Here is a 23,860-nt window from a genome sequence, read left to right on the forward strand (position 1 = left end):
AGGGGCAGTGGGGGTGGGGAGGAGAGAGAGAATCTTAAGAGAGAGAGAATCTGACACGGGGCTCTATCCCATGACCATGAGATCATGACCTAAGCCGAAATCAAGAGTCGGATGCTTAACCAACTGACCCCCCCACCTCGTCCCTAGCATCATGGTCCTAAGAGTGCTAATAAGCAGGTATTTGAATGCCTGGTCTCTCCCTTGTTTGCTGTGTGACCTTGGAAAATTTCTTAACTTTTTTTGGACTTTGTTTTCTCGTACGGAAAATGGGAAAAGAGTAGTAACCTGTGAGGGCTGTGAGGATTAAGGAGCTGGTGCTTATGGGGTGCCTGGGTGGCTCAGTCGGTTGAGCATCAGATTTTAGCTTGGGTCATGATCTCATGGTTTGTGGGTTTGAGTCCTGTGTCAGGCTCTGTGCTGACAGCTCAGAGCCTGGAGCCTGCTTCAGATTCTGTGTCTCCCTCTCTCTGCCCCTCCCTGGCTTGCACTCTGTCTCTCTCTCAAAAATAAATAAACATTAAAAAATAAAAAAAGGAGCTGGTGCTTGTGAAGCACTTGGGACAGAGCCGTGACCCCACCCCCTCCACAGACGCTGCCATCCCTGTCGTCAGGGCGAGTGAGAGGTGGCCTCAGGGACTGTCCAGGTTGGACTGCGCACTGAAATGAAAACACTGTAAGCAGGTGTCGATGGGAAGTCTGATATGTGCTAGTGCGCTGCAAGCTGGTGTGGGACATCTTAGTTTGCATGTTAGAAGGGAAGAGAGTTCAGACCAGCCCAAGCATCTCTGAGCAATCCGGGCACCCCCCAGGCATCTCTGTAGAGGTATCTTAAATGTACCCACTCAGGCCAAAAAGGTAGAGAGTATCCATCTTAGAAATATCATCAAGGAACTGACAGTATGTTTCATTGTATAATGAGTCAAGTTTAATTTTTCTGTGCCTGGGGCAAAAGAATTTAAGCATTTTAAGTATACTAATTTGGGAAATATCTAGTTTTCTGCCCTATTGGAACAATTTCAAATTTTTATGCCTATATTTTATCAGTTCCATAGTTAAAAAGCATAGATGCATATTCTCAACAAAGACCAAGTTGTGCAGTACGTAGGAGTGCTGGATGTGGCCCTGCCGTAAGGTCCCGCCCGCTGCGCAGGTAGCAGGCAGGCAGGAGGCCGAGTGCTGATGAAGTGCAGTGTGGCTGTTTGCTTGAATTCTCCTAAAATACAACAGGAAGCAAAAGGCAACTAGAAGGCACTCCAAGCCAGCGCATATGTTCAGTTATTCATCATTAGGCCTTTGTGCCTCAAGTACAGGTTTACTGCTTCTGCAGACATGATTGGATGTTTGGTCCAGTCTGCGCTGTTACTTGTACGGGAGGACGTGGGAGGAATCGGGCCGTCCTGCCTTTGTTCTTAGCAAGGAGAAGAAAGCCAGTTCCAGCTGACTTGCAAGACTTCCATGAATGACATTTTTAGGATTATAGTCCTAACAGCAAACAGGCCCCCCCCCCCCCCAAAAAAGAAGAAGGCAATAAAAAAGGGCTTTAGTCTAAAAAGCGAATGTTACTTAACCTGCTGCAGCCACTGGGGCTTTCTTGACCCTCACTTTGCTGTATTTAATAGTGCTTAAGTTATTTATCTGAGATGCATGTCCTCAGGCTGCAGAGCTAAAAGAGGCCGTCATCGTGCCCAGAATCTTGCTGTTTGGGTGGAGGAAGACTCTGACAGGTGAGATTTAACATCCGCTCTACTGTGTTGAACAGGAAGCTACACCACGGGAGTCCTTCGAGGCAGGGTCGTGTCTCTCTTGTGCATCGCCATGTCACCCAGTGCTTGGTGTAGTGTGTGACATGTGTCAGTCACTCTGCAGATGCCCGTGTCCCACGAAGGAGTGCTGAGGGGGTGCAGGAGAGGCGTCTCACCTGGGGGTGGGGCACGGCTTGGGCCAGGGTGAGCCAGGGGAGGAGGATCGGGTAGAGGGGGGTGAAGGGGCCCGGTGGAGGTGTGAGAGAGGCCACAGGTGGTTCTGTAAATTGCGAATGGCTTAACTTTATAGGATTCATGGGAGATCAAGTGAGAGACTGGGCTTGATCAGTCAGGGACCGACAGATCATATCAAGGAGTTGGGATTTTCCCTTCTTCAAAAGTAAGAATTCTAAAGTTCCAGAAACCAGGTGTCCTAATGTCCAGGCTGGCACTGTTTTCACATCACATGGCGCATGTAATGTCAGAAAAGTACCCTCGGGTCTTGGGTTCCATTGGGGATAGCTGGACTGTTAAGTTCATTCAGGCTTATACAACTTTTTCATCTTTTGGGAAGAATGCGGATATAGGATAAATATTTGTTTTCTCGGGGGGCAGGGCGGAGTTGAAACTCTAAAGGTTAGCAAAGGCTGTATGTCTTTGATTCCTAGCTCTCTAGAAGGGTAGCAGGTATGCATGGTAGACGCTCAGTATGTGATAAGTGCTGTTGTGTGTACTCTTACAGCAGGCATCGTGTTGGGCTCTGAAAAGCAACAGCCAGATGAGAAGTGGTCCTCTCCGGAAGGTCTTTCCAGCCGAGGGAGGGGAGACAAGTCAGTCGGTGCTGGTGGTACCGTGGGTCAGCCCTCTCTATGGCAGAGGTGTGCACAGGGTGGTATGGTGCCTGTCTGTCTTTGTTCAGCTGCCAACATTCTTAAGCCTTTGATGCCCTGTTGCTTATTTTCCCCATACTTCCCAGTAGCTTCTTAGTAATGTTTCCACATTGTCCTATAGACCCAGATTTTGTTCATGTCTTCTTTCTGGGAGACGATGTCCTAGAGAGCTCGCTCTCTTCTCTTCTGAGCTGGTTGCTCCTTAGGCCTTTTCTTGTGTTGTGTTGTCCCTGGTTCCTTTGTTCTCATCTTTAGGCTTTTCTCCAAACTTGGATTTGATGTTTGTGGCAACTCTTTTTTTTTTTTTTTTTTTTTTTTTTTTTAAATTTTTTTTTTCAACGTTTATTTATTTTTGGGACAGAGAGAGACAGAGCATGAACGGGGGAGGGGCAGAGAGAGAGGGAGACACAGAATCAGAAACAGGCTCCAGGCTCTGAGCCATCAGCCCAGAGCCCGACGCGGGGCTCGAACTCACGGACCGCGAGATCGTGACCTGGCTGAAGTCGGACGCTTAACCGACTGCGCCACCCAGGCGCCCCAAGTTTGTGGCAACTCTTGCTTTGTCCTTCTTCACTGACTTCCTCATTTGGGTAGAGTATGTCATCTAGGAGTCAACCACTTTATTTATTTATTTTTTAGTTTATTTATTTTGATAGAGAGAGACAGCATGAGCAGGGGAGAGGTAGAAACAGAGGGAGAGAGAGAGAGAATCCCAAGCAGGCTCCGCATGTCAGCCCAGAGCCTGATGTGGGGCTCGAACTCATGAAACCATGAGATCCTGACCCCAGCTGAAATCGAGAGTCAGACATTTAACTGACTGAGCCACCCAGACACCTGTAGGTGTTAATCACTTTAAAAAGATGGTACAGTCGGGGCGACGGGGTGGCTCAGTCGGTTAAGTGTCTGACTTCGGCTCAGGTCATGGTCTTGCGGTTCATGGGTTTGAGCCCCACGTTGGGCTGTGTGCTGACAGCTCGGAGCCTGGAGCTGCTTCGGATTCTGTGTCTCCCTCTCTCTCTGCTCTTCCCCCGCTTGCACTCTGTCTCTCTCTCTCCAAAATAAATGAACATTACAAAACATTACATGTAAAAAGATGGTGCAGTGTCCTTGGGCAAGGTGAAGACAGCCTTCAGCGTTCCCTCCTTTTGAGCAGCACTATACCAACCTGGACTTGCTTCCCCCTCTCCCTCACCATTCTGGAATCTCCCCTCATCGTCATCCTGGGGGCTCCCTTTCCCCTTCTTCATGGAAGCTCATGCCCTCCTCACTTTTTGTTGAAGCTCCCATTTTGCTGGAAGACTGTCTTCAGTGGCTTTCTGACACAGGATGCTTAGGAGATCGACTGTGTGGGACCTTGTGTGATTGAAACTTGACTGAGAGTCTGGCTGGGTGTAGAGTTCTGTAGTGGCGTTCATTTTTGCTCATAAATTCAAAGATTGCCCCGTTGCCTTCTTGTTTCCATGTTACTGTTTTTGAATTCAGAAGCTGTTCTAATTTATTCTTTGTATGTAATGTTTTTCCCCTCCCATCTTTAGAAGCTCGTAGGAGTTTTAAAATTTGTCCAAGTGTTTTGAAATGTCATGATGGTATACTTTGTGTGGGTCCGTTTTCATCTACTGTTCTGCATATTCAGCGAGTCCCTTCATTCTGGCAACTGGTATTCAGTTCTGGGAAGACTTTTTGGCATTATTGTGCTGAGGTTTTCCTCCCTTTTGTTTTCTTATTTTGTCTTTCTGGAAGTCTTATTATCCAGAAGTTGGCTCTTCTGGACAAAGGTTGTGATTTTCTTAATACCTTTTTCTCATTATTTATATCCTTCCTTTGCTTCTCCTCTCTCTCTCTCTCTCTCTCTCTCTCTCTGTCTCTCTCTCTGCCTTTTTACTCTCTTTTTAGGGAGATGATTTCGATTTGACTTAACCTTTTTTTTAGTTTATTATTTCTGTTTTCAAAAAGATTCCTTAGATTTCCAAGGGCTCTTTTCCTGTTCTTTTAAAAGAGCATCCTATTTTTGTTTATTGATTGCAGTGTCGTCTTATCCCTAGATTGTTGATAGTTCGTGTAGTCTCTGTTTCTTTCAGGTTGTTTCCTTCCCTCTCCTGTCTGACAAGGGACAAAGGTGGGGCCCTTTGACTTCAGGATATTGCTGAAGTGGGCCATTTGTTAGGGGTCCCCAGTGGTAGTATCTTCAGATCTATCTTCTCGGGCTGATCAGATTCCACAGAAATCTTCTCCAGTGTCTTTCTTGCGGAATTCTGACTTGGGAATCTGGGAGCCAAGTGTGAGCCTGCATGTGCGTGCTGTGGTAGGGCAGCCAGAGAATTCACCATTGACTGTGCGCGTGCGCCGCGATTAACTCCACCTCTGTTTAGTGCAGCTGCGCAGGGTGACTTCGGTCTACGGACGCTCTGCTTTTTCCAGGGAATGACCCCCGTCTTCTGTCGCAGGGAGAGCCACGTGGTGCCTGGCGTCGAGATTGCAGCTTCAGCGGCCTTCCCCGAGTCCTCTGCGTTTGGGGCCGTGCCTTCTTCCTTCCCCCTGCCCTGCCTGCGCTGGTGCTGCTAGGCCCGAGTTCTAGGCTCCTGCTGTGTAGAGGGACTCGGTTCTCCCTGTGTCCGCTGCTGAAGGAGGATCTGGCTCCCTCGGGCCTGCTGGCGCATTTACTACACTTCTCGTCTTTTATAGTTTCTGTTTCTTCCAGGTTTCTTCTTTATTCTGTTTTTTGGGTCTCGGTCTTCCATGTTAGAAGATTTTCTCAGAGCCTCCAGTAGTTTGGCCTTTTTCTCCTTCTAGTTCTCCCCGTGCTGTGGAAGACATTTTTAAAAGTATGTTTTTAGTACGATTTTAGTAGGAGGGGGTGAAATGGACGTGTATACTGTCGTTATACCCTGCACTCACCAGCTAACTGTACACGCTGTTAATTTATGGTTTTGACATGTATTAGCAATTTTCAGCTGCTTCACATATGTTTCCTTAACTAGAAGGTAGGTTTGGAGACAGGGACCTGGTGCCGTTTTTACCCCTCGTGCCAGGTCTCGCCCAGTGCGGGGTGGGGGGGCTGGGGGGTGGTGTGGGGAACTGGCTGGGCTGGTGAGCTCAGCAGAGCTTTGAAAAAGTGAAAGAAGGGCGGTTTTCTATACGTGTGTTGTCTCTCCTTGTCAGGTTCTCTGACGACTATGGAAAGAGGAAGGAGGAACTAGGAGATTTTCTTTAAATCGCTGATTGACTTCTTCACAGAGTTACCGTGGCCTTCAGAACTGTGAGTATAATTCTCTTGCTTGGGTCTTTTTTTTTGTTCTGATTTTTCTTCCACCTGTCTCAGGGTTTCTTTGGCATACACTAGAAACAAATAAAAGCTAGTTGATTTTGCAGAGGGTTGACGTGAGGGAAGAAGTAGAAGTTGTTCTGTGCTGTTCTGTGCGGAGAGAGGCAGGCAGGGCCGCGGTGCCGTCAGCGGTGGTAGCGACGGCCGAGACACTCTGAGCTCCACCTACTGAGCGGGTCTCCCCACAGCCCCGTGAGTGAGGCCACCTTCGCCCCTGTTTCACGTTTGCCTAACCGGAACAGGTCAGGGGTTACTTTAGTAAACCAGCAAGGCCGGGATTCGAACTCAGCCTGACTTCGGAGCACGTGCTGTTTAGTCGCATCTTATTCTCATGGGCTCTGGATTCCTGCCGACTCTTGGCTAACCACCGAGACTCAGCTTTCTCGTCTCTGCTCACTCTTCCTGACTGTGTGCACCTTTCTCTCGCTGACAAAGGGACCTCTTTCCCGGGGTTGTGGCAGACACGCTGTAAGAAATGTGTAATGTGCTCCGCAGTCACACATGTCAGCGATTCATATTTATTTGGTGGTGTTTCCCCCGCAGGAGTGAGAGGAAAATAGCCCCAGAAATTGGGCTGTTTGTCATTTGTAGCCTTGGTGCTTGTTGTGCGCGCTCTCCGTAGTTGGGAAGTTGTAGGGTTGAGATTCTGTCCCCGTTTGTCTTATGTTCTGGTGGGTCCAGTGGTTGAGCGAGGACAGACAGGTGGTAAAGAGTCGTAAACCTCTCATGAGCATTTTATTTTGCTGACATGTTGCTTTGGTAAAAGCCTCCTGAACGCAGACTTCGTGCATTCAGAATCCATGATGATTTATAACTATGTTGAACTTGACTTTGGGCAGTATCTTTGTCTTCGGTGTTTAAGGGCCGGGCCCTGGATTATTTTTCCATTTCCTTCTGGGGGTCAGTTCGCTTTCCTTCTTTGTTCCCGTTTCTCCTCCAGACTCACTTTTGTCTCTGTGAGGCTTAGGTGTTTCGGGAGGGAAATGAGGTCATGCAGTTTCAGTTTCCAAGTAAGGCCTTCCTACCCTTTTTTCTTGGCTGCGAGAGGTGCTTGCTCTGTGTGCCGGTGCCCTTAGGGGACAGTGTGGGGAGGGCCATGCCCGGCTACTTACATCTGCCGTTGGCCCCCGAGCCCCCTCCATAGTCTGTGTTTCTTCCTATGACAGTGCGTTATATTTATTTGGGTGCGAGTCTGTGTTTCTGAGTCTTTAAGGGCAAAGATTTTGTTATTTCATCTGGCATCTTTTCTGCTTAACCCACACATGGTTTTCACTAAATGCTGGATGAAGGAATATTTAATGCTTGCCACATAATAAGTTCTCTTTTCCTAGTAGATTTTTACAAGAGAGAGAATATCAGGTTCATTAGCTGTTAAAAATATTTCATTGTGGTAGAGCACGGGACCATTTCATGGGGAGGCACTATTTTGGACAAACGACACGAAACTTTGCTCCTTAATGTGATGTGCAGTGACAGGGGATGGGGAGGCAACGAACCAAGAGCCAGTTCATGGCTCACTGGACCTTGGGCCTCAGGACGTAATCTGCTGCTTCTGGTTTGGTGCTCTCCTCCCCCTGTTTGAAAATATGTAAATCCAGGAAAATTACCTTCTAACCAGTCTTCCTATAGTTGTTTCCCCCAATTCTGGACAAATGGTGAGGCTGCACGAGTAAGCCTGGCTTTGCACAGCGTAAACTTCACGATGTGCTGAGATGCGGGTCCCTTGATTTACCTGAGTGCCGTGGTCCCCTGGAGCCCCTGTAGGATGGATCAGGTTCTCTTCGGTTCTTGCTTCGTTGTCGGGTGTTGTGTTAGGAGGCACAAACTTGGGTTGGAGGTGTTTTCCAATCAGAATTCTAGGAAAGCAAGGACAAGTTTTCAGAGGAGTGGAATTGCTGGTGTGTGTATGGATGTTATGTTCAGGGTTAATGGGGTGTAGGGAGGCGGTAGATGGAAAGGAAGGCTGCCCAGAGAGCACAGACCCATTCTGCAAACCCCCATTCTGTGAATAAAGACAGCTCTTGTAGCATCAGGACAGCTGAGAACAATTGACATAGATTGAACCCTGAGGTTCTGTGGCTGTTTATCCAACAGAGAGTCCATAGCATCAGGCAGTGCTGGTGGTGGGCTGTGGAGGGCAGCTGTCACTCGGTGTTCAGCGTGGAGATGTGACCGAGGTTTGAAAAGCCGGCGTGTTGGGAGTAGACACGGGGAGGCGGGGTGGGGGGCCGAGCCGAGGAGAGCCGGAGGCTGTGGAGGGAACCGGGTGCGGAGGCTTGGACTGGGGCAGGGAGACCGGGGGTGGTGAGAAGCAGTCGGGCCCCGGGTGGATCTTGAAGGTAGAACCGGCAGGATCTGCCAACAGATTGGATGAGGGGTGTGAGGAGCGAGGGTGGAGTTGAGTCGGCTCCAAGGCTCTGGGCCGCCACGGGCGGAACTCGGTGTAGAGGGGCAGAGGCGGACTGGCTCGTGGGCACTCTGGGTTTGCGGCCCGCAGGGATCCCAGGAGGGCTGTCACGGGGGCAGTTGTGAGTAGGCATCCGAGCTGGGAGTGGCAGTGAAAAGGCAGTGGCGCTCTGGTCACGGAGCGGGTGAGCACAGGGAGGAGGCGGCAGGAGGGCTGAGCCCAGGACCAGGGGGAGCCGTGGTGGGCTCCGAACGGGTGTCCGGAAAACCGGAAGCACTGGCGCCGTGGGAAGAGGGGAAGAGAACTTTCTGGGACAGGATGTGAGCAGCTCTGTGAAGTGTCAGGAAAGGTCCAGATGAGGGTTAGGGTTTGACCTTTGGGTTTGGTGACTTGGTTGCTCTCCGGCGGCGCCCAGAGCAGTTGGGGGAGTGGTGAGACGGAATGCCTGCCAGGATGGTGGTTTGAAGCTGGAGAGAGTAGCGAGACGGATTGCGTGCGGGTGACTGAGGTCCAGGGTGCACGGTCACCCTCACGCTTACCCACCCGTCTGGGTGCTGAGCAGCCCAGCCCGGCCACGTCCTTGAGGGACGTGGTGGTGTTCTCAGGTCAGGTGCAGAGCTGACAGCAGCTTTCTCCACGCTTGTGGCCGGTGGGCGTGGCACCAGGTGTCAGGCCACGTGCGCCGGCCTCGCCGCCCTGCCTCTTGGGGGCGTGGGGACCGGCACTCGCAGTGTCCCAAGAGACTGTTCAAGGGGGAACAGAGTAGTGGTCTAAAAGTTCTAGGAAAACACTTGTCCTGCCTGAAATGCTTCTATTAGAGATTGTTTCCTTTTCTTAACTAGAAATTCCGCTTTGTCCAAGGGTGGCACGTGCATGTGTCCAGAGCAGTGTTGAAGGTGAACGCAGACCCCAGGGCCCTGCCCCGCCCTCCACGTCCGCCTCCCACAGGTGCGTGTAATCGTGCCTCGCTGCTGCTTCGGGTGTTTACACCCCCGATCCTCAGCCACGTGTGTGTGGGGTCAGGCGCCATCGTGCGTCGGCTTTAGAAAAAATTACATTTTGGGCTCCTTTCTTCCTTCCCCCCAGAGTTCTGTCACAATGTTTGTTTAGATCCACATTTTGGTTAATTGTTTTGACTTTGTTAATGTTGCTCACTATTGAGCCAGTTAATGTAACATGATTCCATTTCCTTTTTGTTTGGCTTTGGTTTTCCGTTTTTTTGAACTTAGAGTTGCCACTTTTTTTTTTTCCTGTTTGCTTGACATTCTTAAGAGTTGTCACTCTGACAGCTTTATAAGGAAGCCAGACCTCTTAATAACATTTTCCATGTACTCAAGCATATTACTTCTGTCTTCACCCCCAGGGACATCTGCTTCCTTCCGTGAGGGACAGGTCACTCTCTTGGCCTGCTAGAAATGTTCCAGGGTTGAGGACACAGGGCAGATCTGGCAGGAATGGATGCGACCAGGTAGAAAATGGTGATTCGGGGGCGCCTGGGTGGCTCAGTTGGTTAAGCGTCCAACTCTTTTTTTTTTTTTTTTTTTTTTAACATTTATTTATTTTTGAGAGAGATGGAGTGCAGGTGGGGAGGGGCAGAGAGAGAGGGAGACACAGAATCTGATGCAGGCTCCAGGCTCCGAGCTGTCAGCACAGAGCCCGACACAGGGCTCAGACCCACAAACCGTGAGATCGTGACCTGAGCCGAAGTCAGACGCTCAACCAACTGAGCCGCCCAGGTGCCCTAAGCTCTGATGCTTGATCTTAGCTTAGGTCGTGATCTCACAGTTCGTGGGTTTAAGCCCTGCTGTCAGCTCAGAGCCTGCTCGGAATTGTGTCTCTCTCTCTCTCTCTCTCTCTCTCTCCCTCCCTCCCTCCCTCCCTCCCTCCCTCTCCCTCCCTCCCTCTCTCTCTCCCTCCCTCTCTCTCTCTCTCTCTCCCTCCCTCCCTCTCTCTCTCCCTCTCTCTCTCTCTGCCTCTACCACACTTGTGCTTTCTCTCCTTCTCTCAAAATAAATAAATGAACTTAAAAAAATTAAAAAAAAATAAGAAAATGCTAATTGGGAAGACAGTGATGGGAAGCCGGGAGGGAGGGCACCATGTCTTCCTGAGGGAGCAGGGGTGAGAAGGGTTGGCAGTAGTTGGGGAAGGACGTTCTTGGTGGAGAGAGTGGGAATAAGCAGAGCTGGATGAGATTTGTTAACTTAAAAAGCCTGTGTTGTGGCGCCTTGCTAGGTCAGATGTATTAGTTATGGACTCTTCCTCGAAGAATTTTAAAGAGGTTTTCTTGGGGCGCCTGGGTGGCGCAGTCGGTTAAGCGTCCGACTTCAGCCAGGTCACGATCTCGCGGTCCGTGGGTTCGAGCCCCGCGTCGGGCTCTGGGCTGATGGCTCAGAGCCTGGAGCCTGTTTCCGATTCTGTGTCTCCCTCTCTCTCTGCCCCTCCCCCGTTCATGCTCTGTCTCTCTCTGTCCCAAAAATAAATAAACGTTGAAAAAAAATTAAAAAAAAAAAAAAAAAAAAAAAAAAAAAAGAGGTTTTCTTGGGAAATGGGACATTCAGATTGTTCAGCATCTGTCATGAATGTTTCATTTCTTATTTTTTTTTTTTTAAAGATTATATTTTTTGAGTAATTTCTACCCCCAGTGTGGGGCTCAAACTCATAACCCCAAGATCAAGAGTCATGTGCTCCACCGACCAAGCCAGCCAGGTGCTCCTGTCATAAATTTTCTTTTTTACTTAAAAAAAGGTTTTTTTAATTAAAAATTTTTTAACATTTATTTATTTTTTGAGAGAGCATGAGCAGGGGAGGGGCAGAGAGAGAGGGAGACACAGAATCTGAAGCAGGCTCCAGGCACCGAGCTGTCAGCACAGAGCCTGATGCGGGGCTCAGACCCACAAACCATGAGATCATGACCCGAGCTGAAGTTGGACGCTTGACCAACTGAGCCACCCAGGTGCCCCTAAAAAAAAAAAAAAATTTTTTTTTTAACATTTATTTATTTTTGAGAGAGAGAGCATGCAAGCTGGCGAGGGGCTGAGAGAGAGGGAGACAGGATGCGAAGCAGCCTCCAGGCTCCGAGCTGTCAGCACAGAGCCTGATGTGGGGCTCAGATCCACAAACCATGAAATCATGACCTGAGCCAAAGTTGGATGCTTAACCAACTGAGCCACCCGAGGGCCCCTAAGAGATAATCTTAAACTGTTGATTTCATGAAATGGTTCATGGAAAATTGTTTGTTGAATATCTGTCACAAAGGCAGCCAGCCACTGGTCATGCAGGACTGAATACTGTGCGAGCAGGATGAGTGACCACAGGACATTGAAGGGGTGGCTGCTGTGTGTCTAGCTGGACTGGTGGGAGGGTTGGGAGGTATCCTTGAGTTGTGCAAGCACAGCCCTCACTGTTTGGCGTAGTTCTGGAAGCCTGTGGGGAAATAAGCCATCGGCAGTGAGATAGTGCAGAACCAAGAGTGATTGGATTGGCTTTGTTTGAAAAGAAGCGTCGCTCAGTTTGAAATGCTGAGGCAGAATTGTAAGGAATAAAGTCCATAAATATCTTTCATGACTGTCATCTCCAGGGCACCTTTTATGTAAATGTGCTACCACACCTTTTCTGTCGATGCCTGGCCGGCTCATGGATGGTCAGAACCCTGCATGTGCAGTGGGTCTGCCGTGTCTCAAGTTCACCCTTTTACCCAGAGCTTTGTGAAGTGCATCCTTTATCTTGCCAGTCTAGGTACGTAGGAATTATACGTCATAATCGTGATATTTACCATTTATGTGTCAGTTATTGTGTGTTTGAATTGTATTTAGTTTTTTTTAACATTTTTTTAACATTTATTTATTTTTAAGAGATAGCATGAGCAGGGGAGGGGCAGAAAGAGAGGGAGACAGAATCCGAAGCAGGCTCCAGGCTCCAAGCTATCAGCGCAGAGCCTGATGTGGTGCTCGAACTCACAAACCGTGAGATCATGACCTGAGCTGAAGTCGGATGCTTTAATCGGCTGGGCCACCCAGGTGCCCCATGACTCCTATTTAGTTTTTTGTAGTAACTTCACAAGATAGTGATTTCTGTCCCGGTGTCCTAGAGCAGAGGCTGGAGCTAGCTTCTGAGGAGTCCGCCCCAGGCTCCACACGGTGGCGGCAGGCTCTCACGTTCCCCTACAGTCCTGTGTGCGGGCCCTGGATGTAAGAGTGGGGAGTGCTGCCCCCTACTGAATGGCCCGCAGACCGTCCTCAGGATCGGACTTCCTTTTTGTCATGCGTCAGCCACATATCCATGTGGGAATGCGTTGGCCTTGTCTCTGCAAACCATGGCATGTGGTCCTCATTCGTCGGTGTTCCTGGCTCACACTGAGGAAACGATGTGCTTTCATCACGCACTTGTGAAAATAGGGACACAGGCAAGTTTTCCAGGGATTTGTACATCCTGAGTAAGGGACAGAGGGGATGTTTTTTTCTTTCTACCTGCCTTAGCATATCATAGACATTTGGAGGGGTACAGGTAGGGTATTGGGAGTGGGGATGGCAAGGAAGCAGTTTAGATTCTTGTCTAATGAATTCTAAGTGACTTAACAAAATAGACAAACTTTCCTGCATTTCTTCTTTGATAAACTGTCTATTAAAAAGGTAGGTGTTTTAGCAAAAAGTTCACTTGAAAAAATGGCCAAAAGATTTGAGTAGACATTTCGTCCCTTTTCTGTAGGTCACAATAAGCACAGAAGATGCTCACCATCGTTAGTCATCAGGGACGTGCACATGACAGCCACAGCGAGGTAGCATTGCAGTCCTACTAGAATGCCTCACATTTGCATGAAACAAGACAATAAAAGGTGACAGTGCCCGGTTGCAAGGATGTGGAATAGCTACAACTGTATCATGCTTTGCTGGTGGGAGTGCAGAGGGTTGTAACTATAACGCTTTGGAAAAGAGCTTGGCAGTTTCTTACAAAATTGAACATACGCTTCTCATACAACCCAGGAATTCTACCCCAAGGTCTTTACCCAAGAGAAATGAAAATTGGTGTCTACACAAAGGCCTGTATATGAACGTGTGTAGCGGCTTTGTTCATACTTGCTTAAAATGGAAAACAGCTCAGATGTCCATCAAGTGGTAAATGGTTGTGGCTCACCCGCACAGTGGAATCCTGGTCAGCAACAGAAAGGTGCTAACTACTGACATCTTCAAGACAAAGGGTGAGAATCTGCAAAGCATCTATGACGTGAAGGCACAGAGCTCTGTGCAACTGTGATTCCACCCTGATAACGTTTGGGTAAAGCCAAAACCATGAGACCACATCAGATCACTGGTTGCTTTGGGCTGAGACAAGGGGAAGAGAGGATTGAGCACAAAAGGGCATGAGGGCACTTGGTAGGTGATGGAAATAGGCCATAGCTCCCCTTCCGGGGGCGGTTATACCCCGGATGTGTTAGTCAGAACCCATCTAACTGAATGTTTTACTGCATGTACATTTTTCCTCAGTAAGCCAAGCTTAAAAAAAAAATAGGTGACTTATGTATATACACACGTAGATCTTATATACACACACACAGGCGTACTCACTTATACACACACTTGAGCTCGCTTTTTCTTTCCAGTGGATTAAATTTTATTTTTCTGGATTAGGTATCCTAGAAGTTTAAGTAAAATAGATTTTAGCACAGACACTGTTTCTGCAAACGTATAATCTTGGAGTCTTTGATTTTTTATATTTTTTCATGACCTAAAGGCTTTATAACGTGGTTTTTGTGTAAGACGATTATATATTATAGATATAAATAAAAACAGAAGAGACTTTTTAAGGTTTAATTATTTTAGGATTCCTTCCATAGCGTTCAAGCTCTTGTAGCTTTGGCGAAAAATAGTTTTACCAGCTTTAAAAATTAATAAAAGATGTTTTCTCTGATTCACGACAAACTTAATTATATAGTCTTCAGCTCTGTCTTTAGTCAGCTCTAATTGTAGGGTACAATTATATTTTAAACTGCTAGAAATAAGAATGTACACAGAAGATAATTCAGGGTGGCTTCACTAAACTTAAGGCTTCCTTGTGATTGTAAGTCAAGTCTCTTCAAAGTTTGCAAGAGGATTGCTCTTTATTCCTTACTATGTGGTGCTTTTTGATGTCCTGCAGAGCAGTTATTTAGCATTTTTTCCTAATAAACCCTTTTTAGGAAAGCCGCAACAGTGGGCAGGGAGGGGGATTAAAGTGGAAAACTGTGTGTATGTTTAATTGTCATTTAAAAATCAAAATTTGTTTGACTTCAGAGCATAAGAAGGCCATTAATTTAAATGATGAGGTCTTCGTATGATTTTATGATCAGAGGGTGGGTATTGGAGTGTGTGGTAATAACAGAATCAGTGGCATAGTAAGGTGCGTTGTAATAGGACCTTCCTGAGCTGCTTTTTTGTTTCTTTATTGCGTGTGCTGCTCTGTGTTCTTGAGGCTCACTGTGCCGTCTCTGGTGACGCAAGTGTGCCCGGTGACATCGGTGTGCCCAGACGTGTTCATTGCAGCCTCTGCGTGGTGCCCTTTAGACGGTGATTGCACAGCAAATACGTAGCCTCCTTGCCAGTTGCATTTGGGAACAGGGGAGAGAGAATCGTTCTCCCTCACGTGTTTTATTGTCTGACTCCGTCCCCGGGTTTTGCTGCGGGAATCTCTGCGCTAACAACCCTCGTTTTGAAGGGTTGGACCTGTGCTGGGACTTCTTACGGCTGGTGACATTTCCAGCTGCTGCCAGCCAGGTGGCAGCCCTGGTGCAAGTGTCACGGTGTAGCCGCAGGGACGTGGGATGGCACGTCGTGCCGTGTCTGTTCCAGCGTGAACGGTCTGCCGCCGCCATACCACGCACGGTGTCCGCGCCAGACAGAATGCCTCCTGGTAGGTTACAGCGTGACTCACTGGTCATGTGAAAAGTGGTACGTGCAGAATAGAACCAAAATAGGTGTGGAGCGTGAAGGTTTAAGAATACTCAGCCACGCTTGTTTTCTTGTGTGTTCCGAAAGGGCACTTAATCCAAAAGCGTCCTCGTAAGCGAAATGTACTGAAAGACGTGAAAGTCCGTTTCAGCTTCTCTAGATGACTTGGGAGCCTCAGTGTGAGCGCCTGTCATTCCCCGTGTGCGGTGGCACCCCTTCCGCCTTCTTCCTCAGCATCGGGCTGTGTGGGTAGCTGCCTCTGGAGGCCCTCCCACCACCACCTTTTCTGTTTTGCCGTTCTTGGTTTTTTGTTCACTTAAACCTTGTTTTCTTTTAGGGAGAAGTCGTGAGAAGTGGTGTAGTCCGCTTTCAAATACCCTTCACCTAGTTCCACCAGTGCCCCCCTCCCTCCTTCCTCCTTTCTGTCTCTGGATAGGTACAGACGCACAGGGGTGAGCACACACACACACACACACATTTATTTTTTACTGAACCCTTTGAGAGTAAGTTGCAGACATAATGCCCTTTCACCCTTACATACTTGGGTATTTACTAAGAACAAGGACTTTTTACATAACCACAATATAATCAGTATAACATTTAATGTTGCCATTTTATCTCCTATACAATCCCTGTTCACGGTTTTCCAGTTGCTCTGTTGTTTCTAGCAGTTTTCACCCCGACACAGGATCCAGTCGAGAATTACAGGTATGATTTATTTATTTAAAAACTTTTTAATTTATTTTGAGAGAGAGAATGTGCAGGAGGGGCAGAGAGAGTGAGAGAGAGACAGAGAATCCCAAGCAGGCTCTGCACCATCAATGCAGAGCCTGATGCAGGGCTGGATCTCACAAATTGTGAGATCATGACTTGGGCGGAAATCAAGAATTGGATGCTTAACCGAGCAAGCCACCCAGGCGTCCACATGTCTTAGTTACTGATGTCTTTGTAGTCCTTTTAGTCTGGATATGGTTCTCAGCCATTCTCTTTCATGACATTGACAGTTTTAAAGAACGTAAACTAATTGTTTCGTAGGGTTCCTTTTGAGTTCCTTTGATGTCTTCTCATATTAAATTCAGATTATGCATTTTGGGGGTCAGACCATTGTGGAAAGTGATGTTGTCCCTTTCTCAGGGCCATATCCTCTCTCATAGCCATTATGTCCATCTCAGAATGGCACATGGTGCCAGTTCGTTCTGTTATTGGTGACATTAACGCCCAGGAATTTGTTAGGCCTGATGAGTCTTGGACGCTGCTCCTGACCTGCTGAGTCAGAAACTTAGGGTGTGAGGCTGTGTTTTCAACAAACCCTGAAAATGATTTTGATGTATTCTGAAACTTGAGAATTACCGATCTTAGGCGATCCAGTTAGGATTGCATCTGCCTACTGTCTCTACTCTAAAATGAGCATTTATCCTTTGTGGTTAATGAGTAATCTGTAGGGAAATATTTGAGGCTGTGTGACCTTTCGAACTTTCAAACTGATAGTTCGGTCACCCACTGGTGGTTCTTGCTTGAAACAGTTCTTGCGAGTTGGTTGTGCAGCCGTGGTTCTCTCACGCCGCTGCCCCTTCTTGTTTATCAGCTGGTGTCCAGCTGCCAGGACGAGTTTTCTCTCCTCTGTTCGCTCACTCACTCATGTCATCCGTCAGAACTTCACAGATGCTCGTTTGACTCAGGGGCTTATAATCCTTGACTCATTCATTTCGATGCTAGACTTCTCCCTGGTTTGGCCTTCTCCAGGATCATCTCCTGTATTTTTTTGACATGTCCCTATTAATTTTTGAGCCTTTTCTTCCTTTTGGTACAGTGGCGTTTCTTGTAGTGTCTCTGTCGCGTCATGGAATCAGCCGTTTCTCCAAGTATCCCTGGTTCCTTTTAGTGGGAAATGGGATTTAGAGGTGAAGGTCTACGTGACAGGCATGTTCACGTGCTACCAGGTGGTACTGCTTCCCAGCGCTGTCTGTGTATGCACGCACGCACGCATGCACACCTGTGCTCAGGGTGCAGAAGGCTTGCTTGTTATATTTTGATGAGCTGATGAGGTCTCTGATCACTTTTATTGGCTTCCAGTGGGTGCATTGCTTGCTTTCTTGCTTCCCCTCCCCCCTCCCCTCCCCTCCCCCCCCCCCCCCTCCCTTCCCCCCCATCTCTTTTCTTTTCTATTCTATTAAGTTTGGGCCTCTGTGTGTGTTGGGGGGGGGGTCTCACATGTACCTTTATATTTTGGTGGTCAGTCAAAGGTTGGGGTAGAATTTATTCTCAGATTTGGGGTTTTATCTTGGGGTTCCCTTGCTTCCAGCATCCGTCCTCTAAATTTCCGTTGGTCCACCAGCCCCCATTTCTTCTGAGACCTCATGCCAGGAAGACTTTTCTTTCTGCCACCAGAGCTTGCCCTGGGTTGGGAGACACATTTAGTCAGAGGAGCAGCAGGCTGGCTCTGGTGCGTGCCTCTGGGCCTCCTGGGTTCTCCTGCGTGTGCCTGCCTAGTCCCACTGTCTGCCGGGGCTTTGGGCAGTGTTTATTTATATTCACATTTGGAGCTCAGCATTTTGCAGCCTTCTCGTTTCCAAAATTTCCCCCTTAGATTTACAGCCACTGTCCTGCTACATTGTGATGGTACAGTAAGGCTGCAGTCCTGTCCTGCCAGAGCTGGGGCTCACAGGCTTACCAGGCAGGAAAGTCGCAAACACTCAGTTTGGACCAGAGGCAGGTGCAGTTTTGAGAGTAATTTCTTCTCCTGTTGTTGCCTGCGTGGTCATCTTCTGGTCCCTTCAGAGAGTTGTTCTGGATGAATTTGTCTGTTTTTTATAACTGTCTGCGCCCCATCATCTTCACGTAACCGTATGGGAGGCCCATGCTCCCTTTTGTCTTTTATTTTTTTCCCTCTGAAATCTAGATTAATCTTTATTTTTGGATACAACATTTCATTATGATAATTTTCAAACAAACGACAAAGTTGGAAGAATTTATAGCTAACACCCGTCTACTCACAGACCCCCTAGATTCTACCCGTAATGTGTTGCTGTTCTTGCTTTATCACATAAGTCACCAATTATCCATCCCTCTATATAGTAACCCGTTTTATTTTCTAGGGTGCATTTCAGAATGAACTGCAGATACCAATGTACTTCACCCTGTGTATTTCAGCATGCATATTGTTTACTAGAGTTCATTTTTCATTTAGGGGATTTTTCTTTTAGTGTAAAATTGATATACCAGCGGCATATAACTCAGGTACACATTCACTGAGTTGTCACAAATGCACCTTTGCATGAAATGTCATCTTTGCAACCCCAACACTTATCAAAATCTAGACCACTGTAATTTTCCCCTAAGGTTCCTTCACACGCATCTGTGCTCACATTCCTGCCCTAGTCCCTGCTGCTGTCCTCACCCCGACCCCTGACACCTGCTGTTTTATTTTCCTACTTCAGATCGGTCTTGCCTGTCCTGGGATTTCCTGTCAACAGAATCATATTGTATGCATGGTTGTGTAAGGCTTTTTTTTTTTTTTTTAGCACATTATTGTTCAGATTCACCCATGTTATGCATGTTTGTAATCTGTTCCTTGTAATTGCTGAGTTGTATTTCGTTGTATGAGGCTATCACATCTTGATTGTCTGTTCTTTTCTTGATAAGCATCTTTAATTTTGAAAGAAACTTTTGCTGGGTGTGTAGATTTTTAGGTTGACAGTTGTTTCTTTCAGCAGGCTAAACGTGCGTTTCCATATCTTCTGGTCTTTGTGCAGGTTTCTGAAACTCGTTTTCTATAACTTTTCACCTCTGATTCTCTGCCTTGCAAATTTCAGCCGCTCCGCTTCCCCAGACTGGAAATTTCCTCTCCTCCACTGAGTTTGCGGTCCTGTACTTGGATTCCCTTCCCGCGTTGTGGGCCATGGTTGCTCCCAGCTGGACAGAGCGGGGTCTGAGGCTCGCAGGCCTGCACTGCACATTGTCTCAAGATCTGAAGAAAGTGGTTTCACGGATTTTGTCCACTCTTCTATTTGTTTACCATGGAGGGCTGTTTTCCGTTCTAGTTCCTCCTTCATGGCTGAAGTGGATGTCCTGAAGTCCATGCAGTTCATATACTGTATTTCTCGGTTTTCCGGAAAATGAAATGGCAGAAATTGACTTGTTTCAATATTAGTTTAGCCACTGATTTTACTATCTGGAAAATCGCAAGTGATTTCCATTTGACAGAGGGAAATCTATATTTCGGCAAAACTTTCATTTTAGTTATTTTGTTATTAAACTGGCCTAAGATAAGTGGTGCACTCGGCTGCATTATAGTTACCGGAAAGTAGCGTTGCTTGCCTAGGCTACCAGGTGCTGGGCTGTTGGTCACAAACAAAACGCTCAGTCCCACCTCCAGGCAGAGGCTTATTTGTTCCAGGGCCTTACCCGCCCCCACCCTGCTGGTGCTGCCTTAGCGGATGTGAGCGGGAAGCCTAGCCAGGCCCGGTTATGCGTGAACGTGAATAAGAGGAAATGTGGGAGGATTTGTTCATTCATTCAGCACATAGTTGAGTTCCTGCAGTGACCCAGGCTCTGTACTGTTCATTTTTTCCTCTGTGATCTTTTCAAATGATTGGACAGAGATTTGGAGTTGTTTCTGGCTCTTCTAGTTTTTGACATAAATTTTAGTAACTAAATCTGTCCCTTTCAAAATACCTTTGTTACCTTGTGGATTTGAGATTATCATCGATAGCTAATGCTAGGACAGTACAAGCATTACTCAAAATAAACGAGTGTGTACATACTGCATAGTTTTTATCTACTGGTGATGGCTGCTTTGAAATAAAAAGCCCAGGAGAATAATGGTGTTTGGGTATGTGTATGACATTTGTTCATAACCTTGGTACGACCTAGGTTAGGACATACTCTAGAGTGAGGGGCTGCCTGGGATTTCTGGGCCCTATGGCTAGATTGGTACTTAAAACTTAACGGGGGAGGATTCGGGCACCCTCTTCTTGACCTGCGGTGTTGACGGAGGCTCCCTGTTGCATTTATGTGGAAACTCTTGATCCTGAGTTTACCATCTTTGGTGGACTGAGGGCAGATGAGACTCGATCAGGCCTTGAGTTGAACTTTACATGTGTCAGCAGCAGTTAGGTATTTATTTGGGCAAACCTTAATCACACTTGTGTGCTTCCTTTTGCCGTGAATTCTGTTACAAGTTTCTTGAAAATTTTGAATTAGTCAATATATAAGATGTTTTAATAAAAAATTATTGGCGTTTTTGAATTTGACTTTTAATCTTTAGTGTAAATCTTTAGATTTGAAGATTAGGATATACTTTTATTTATTAGGTAGTAAAGATCATTTTCTGTTAGTGTGTGTACATCTGGAAGATTGTTCAGACAGTTGAAGAAAATGTATCCTCCTTTCTAGGTTTGCCCTTACCCCCCCCCACCCCCCCCTTTTTCTCCACCTTACTTTTATTCAGGGAAGGCAACGTGTTCCTTTTTATGGAAAAAAAAAAAAAAAAAAAAAAAAAGGACTTAGTTCCCGAGTGGGTTTTGTCAAGAAGAGGGTGAAAAGCACGGTCAGGTTTTTGCATGGCGTCAACACAGCAATCACGATGGCTCTTTTCCTCTTGGGACGTCCTGCCGCTGCTGCCAGGAGGTCACCCAGATGGCAGGGCAGAGCTGTTTCCTGGCTGCAGTTTGTGGACTTGGTGACCAGTGGCCTCTGTTTGCAATGTGTGTATGGGGAGCTTGCGATAGATGTGCACGGGGCGGGGTTTGGGGGGGGGGGAGAGTGCGTTGTCTTCTTTGGTAACTAGCCAGATGAGGTTCAGGTCAGCCAGGTTTAAGGATAGAAGAATGAGATTGCACAGAGTATAGTTTGCAGCCGCAGGAGACATTTCTGTCAACTGCTGCATGGAAAGGTTATGTTGTGCTAAGTGTGGATTGTACCTTCGAGGTCACATGCAAACAGCTGTCTCAGTGTTCTTCATAGGTTTTGGGACTAGGAATGTGTAGTTACGTTTTACAGTTATTTTTGTGTTCTCTTACTCTTGTTAGATTAATTCACATTTCTGTTATTTACTTAAAGATAGTATTTGATTTCCATAAAAGCTTGGGAAATATGTATTAGGAAATTCCTGTACTCAAAGGTGGTTCCTAGGCAGTAATTCACAATGCCAAGGAAAGGAGTGTGCGTTAAGCCCCCTGTAAATATAGTCAGATTTCGTATGTACTGGGAGTAAAAAACAAATGTACTTCCAGAAATAATTTAAATGCACTTTATGTAGAAAAATTCATTCATAGCTTTATTTTTAGCAAAATGAGGTGTGGAAATACTTAAAACCATAGCGAAACTAAATTATAGTTTCCACAGGAAGTAAATACAAAAGTGTGCAATAATGATTATAAGAAGGAGATTTAAATACTTCTAAAATATTTTTGCAGTTCCTTGGCTTTTCTTCTCCCTTCCAGTGGCTTAATGGGAAATAAAATAGATTTTTTTAATTTTTTTTTTTTCAACGTTTATTTATTTTTGGGACAGAGAGAGACAGAGCATGAACGGGGGAGGGGCAGAGAGAGAGGGAGACACAGAATCGGAAACAGGCTCCAGGCTCTGAGCCATCAGCCCAGAGCCCGACGCGGGGCTCGAACTCATGGACCGCGAGATCGTGACCTGGCTGAAGTCGGACGCTTAACCGACTGCGCCACCCAGGCGCCCCTAAAATAGATTTTTTTTAATGTACAAGTTAGGTGTATATATGTTTGTAAGTAACTCCTGTATCCTAGGAGATCCGCGTTCCTCTGTGTTATAATTAGGTCTTCTGGATCCCCCAGGGTCAGAATTTGAATGTGTTCCGTTGTTGCTGTTAATTATCTTTCCATCTGTTTCTGATGTTTAGTTTTCCTGTCTTTAATGAACAATCTTATTTTTTATAAGATGCCTGGAAAGAGTGCATCCCAGAAGAGTAGTAGTCTGTATTATAATGGCTTTATTTGATTAACTGAAAGGTTTTTTTCCTAAAAGATTATCTTTCTAGGAAGTTAAAAATGTTCTCCAAAATACCGTCTATAGTGGAGTAAAGGCTGCAGGTACAGGTGATGTTTTAGATTTCAACTTTTTGTGGGACTTAAGTTGAAAATGTTATGTATAATGTTTTGACATAATTTTGTCTACTTAAAAATTTTTTTATTAAAAAAAAATTTTTTTAATGTTTATTTTTGAGAGAGAGACAGAGCATGAGTGGGGGAGAGGCAGAGAGAGAGGGGGAGACACAGAATTCAAAGCAGGCTCCAGGCTCTGAGCTGTTAGCACAGAGCCCGATGTGGGGCTCGAACCCACGAACCACAAGATCATGACCCGAGCCGAAGTCGGGCAGGACCAGCTGAGCCACACAGGTGTGTGGTAGTGTACTCCTTTTAAAATGTGGAACACTAAAGGGCGTGGACTGTGGGACTGACCTGTTTTTTTGTTTTGTTTTCTTATGTTTGTTTATTTATTTTAGTGGGGGGAGGGGGAGAGAGAGAGAGGGAGAGAATCCCAAGCAGGCTCCGTGCCGTTAGGGCAGAGCCTCACATGGGGCTGGAACCGTGGGATCATGACCTGAGCCCAAATCAAGAGTTGGATGCTTAACTGACTGAGCCCCCCGGGGTGCTCCAAAGGACGGATAAACTTCGAGTTGCTCGTTTACATTTGCTCTTGGAGGTGTGCAGAGACTAAGCAGTTTCAGTTTGGGGATTAGGTACAGACAGGCTTTGAGGCGAATCAAGCTTTGATGTGTTCCTTAGGTCAGTTGAGGTCCCTGGAATGTGACAACAGGCAGGGGTCCCCACAGTTAGCATTGCAGCCGAAATGGGTGCCAACCAATTGCCCCTTTGTCTTGTTGGGGCGTCTTTCACAGTGGGGCTCCTTCTACACTTCCCAGCCTTACCTTTTAGCCATTTGTAGACTTTGTGACTGCTCTGTGCACTTATCTGTAAATGTTAATTTATCTGTACGAGTCTTCTGTTGACCTCTTCAGGGGATTTGGATTCGTAAAAATTAGAATGTCCATCGCTTCTCCTCCCGGTTCGTCTGCAGTTGATTGTACAGAAAGACACGTTTAGGGGCACCTGGGTGGGGTGGCTCAGTCGGTTAAGCGTCTGACTCTTGGTTTCTGCTCAGGTCATGATCTTATGGTTCACGGGATCAAGCCCTGTATCGGCCCCGTACTGGCTGCGCAGAGCCTGCTTGGGATTCTCTGTCTCTCTGCCCCTCCCCGCTATGTGCATGCATGGGCACACACTCGTTCTAAATAAATAGACTTAAAAAAAAAAAAAGACTTGAATTCAAAAAGGTTTTGACCTCCTCTTGAAGGAGAAGGACACACTGAGAATTAAGATTACATTGATGGTCAGCGTGTTAAAAACAACATAATTCCCCTTTTTTGGTTTCAAATAATGGAGTGAATCTGAGATAGGGCTTCAGAAGCCAGTTGAGGACTGGATCTTGGCTTTGACTCCCTGGCTGTCAGCCCTGACTCCAGTGTGAGATAACCCTGTTTATAAGCAGGTGAGGTGACTTTCTTCTGGGAGGACTTATCCAGTCAGTGGTGCCTGCAGCCAGAGAGT

The 23,860-nt window shown here is 46.8% G+C and overlaps 1 protein-coding gene across 23 annotated transcripts in view; it reads left to right on the forward strand.

The window, feature by feature from the left end:
- The window catches only part of PTK2 (protein tyrosine kinase 2), a 256,802-nt gene that overhangs the window by 21,014 nt on the left and 211,928 nt on the right, over positions 1-23,860 (forward strand). For 16 of the 23 annotated variants that reach the window (XM_045453525.1, XM_045453522.1, XM_045453527.1 and 13 more), the window contains exons 2-3: positions 5,792-5,888; positions 9,204-9,309. The exons of 2 other annotated variants lie outside the window; for them this stretch is intronic. The gene's annotated coding sequence lies outside the window, so the exon portion shown is untranslated. Of the gene's footprint in view, positions 1-5,791; positions 5,889-9,203; positions 9,310-13,065; positions 13,193-23,860 lie in introns of all 23 variants that reach the window. 5 more of the 23 variants (XM_045453544.1, XM_045453523.1, XM_045453532.1 and 2 more) reach the window with 3 other exon arrangements.

Source organism: Leopardus geoffroyi, chromosome C3 (assembly GCF_018350155.1).
Source record: "Leopardus geoffroyi isolate Oge1 chromosome C3, O.geoffroyi_Oge1_pat1.0, whole genome shotgun sequence".
In the NCBI taxonomy this organism is placed as follows: Eukaryota; Metazoa; Chordata; class Mammalia; order Carnivora; family Felidae; genus Leopardus; species Leopardus geoffroyi.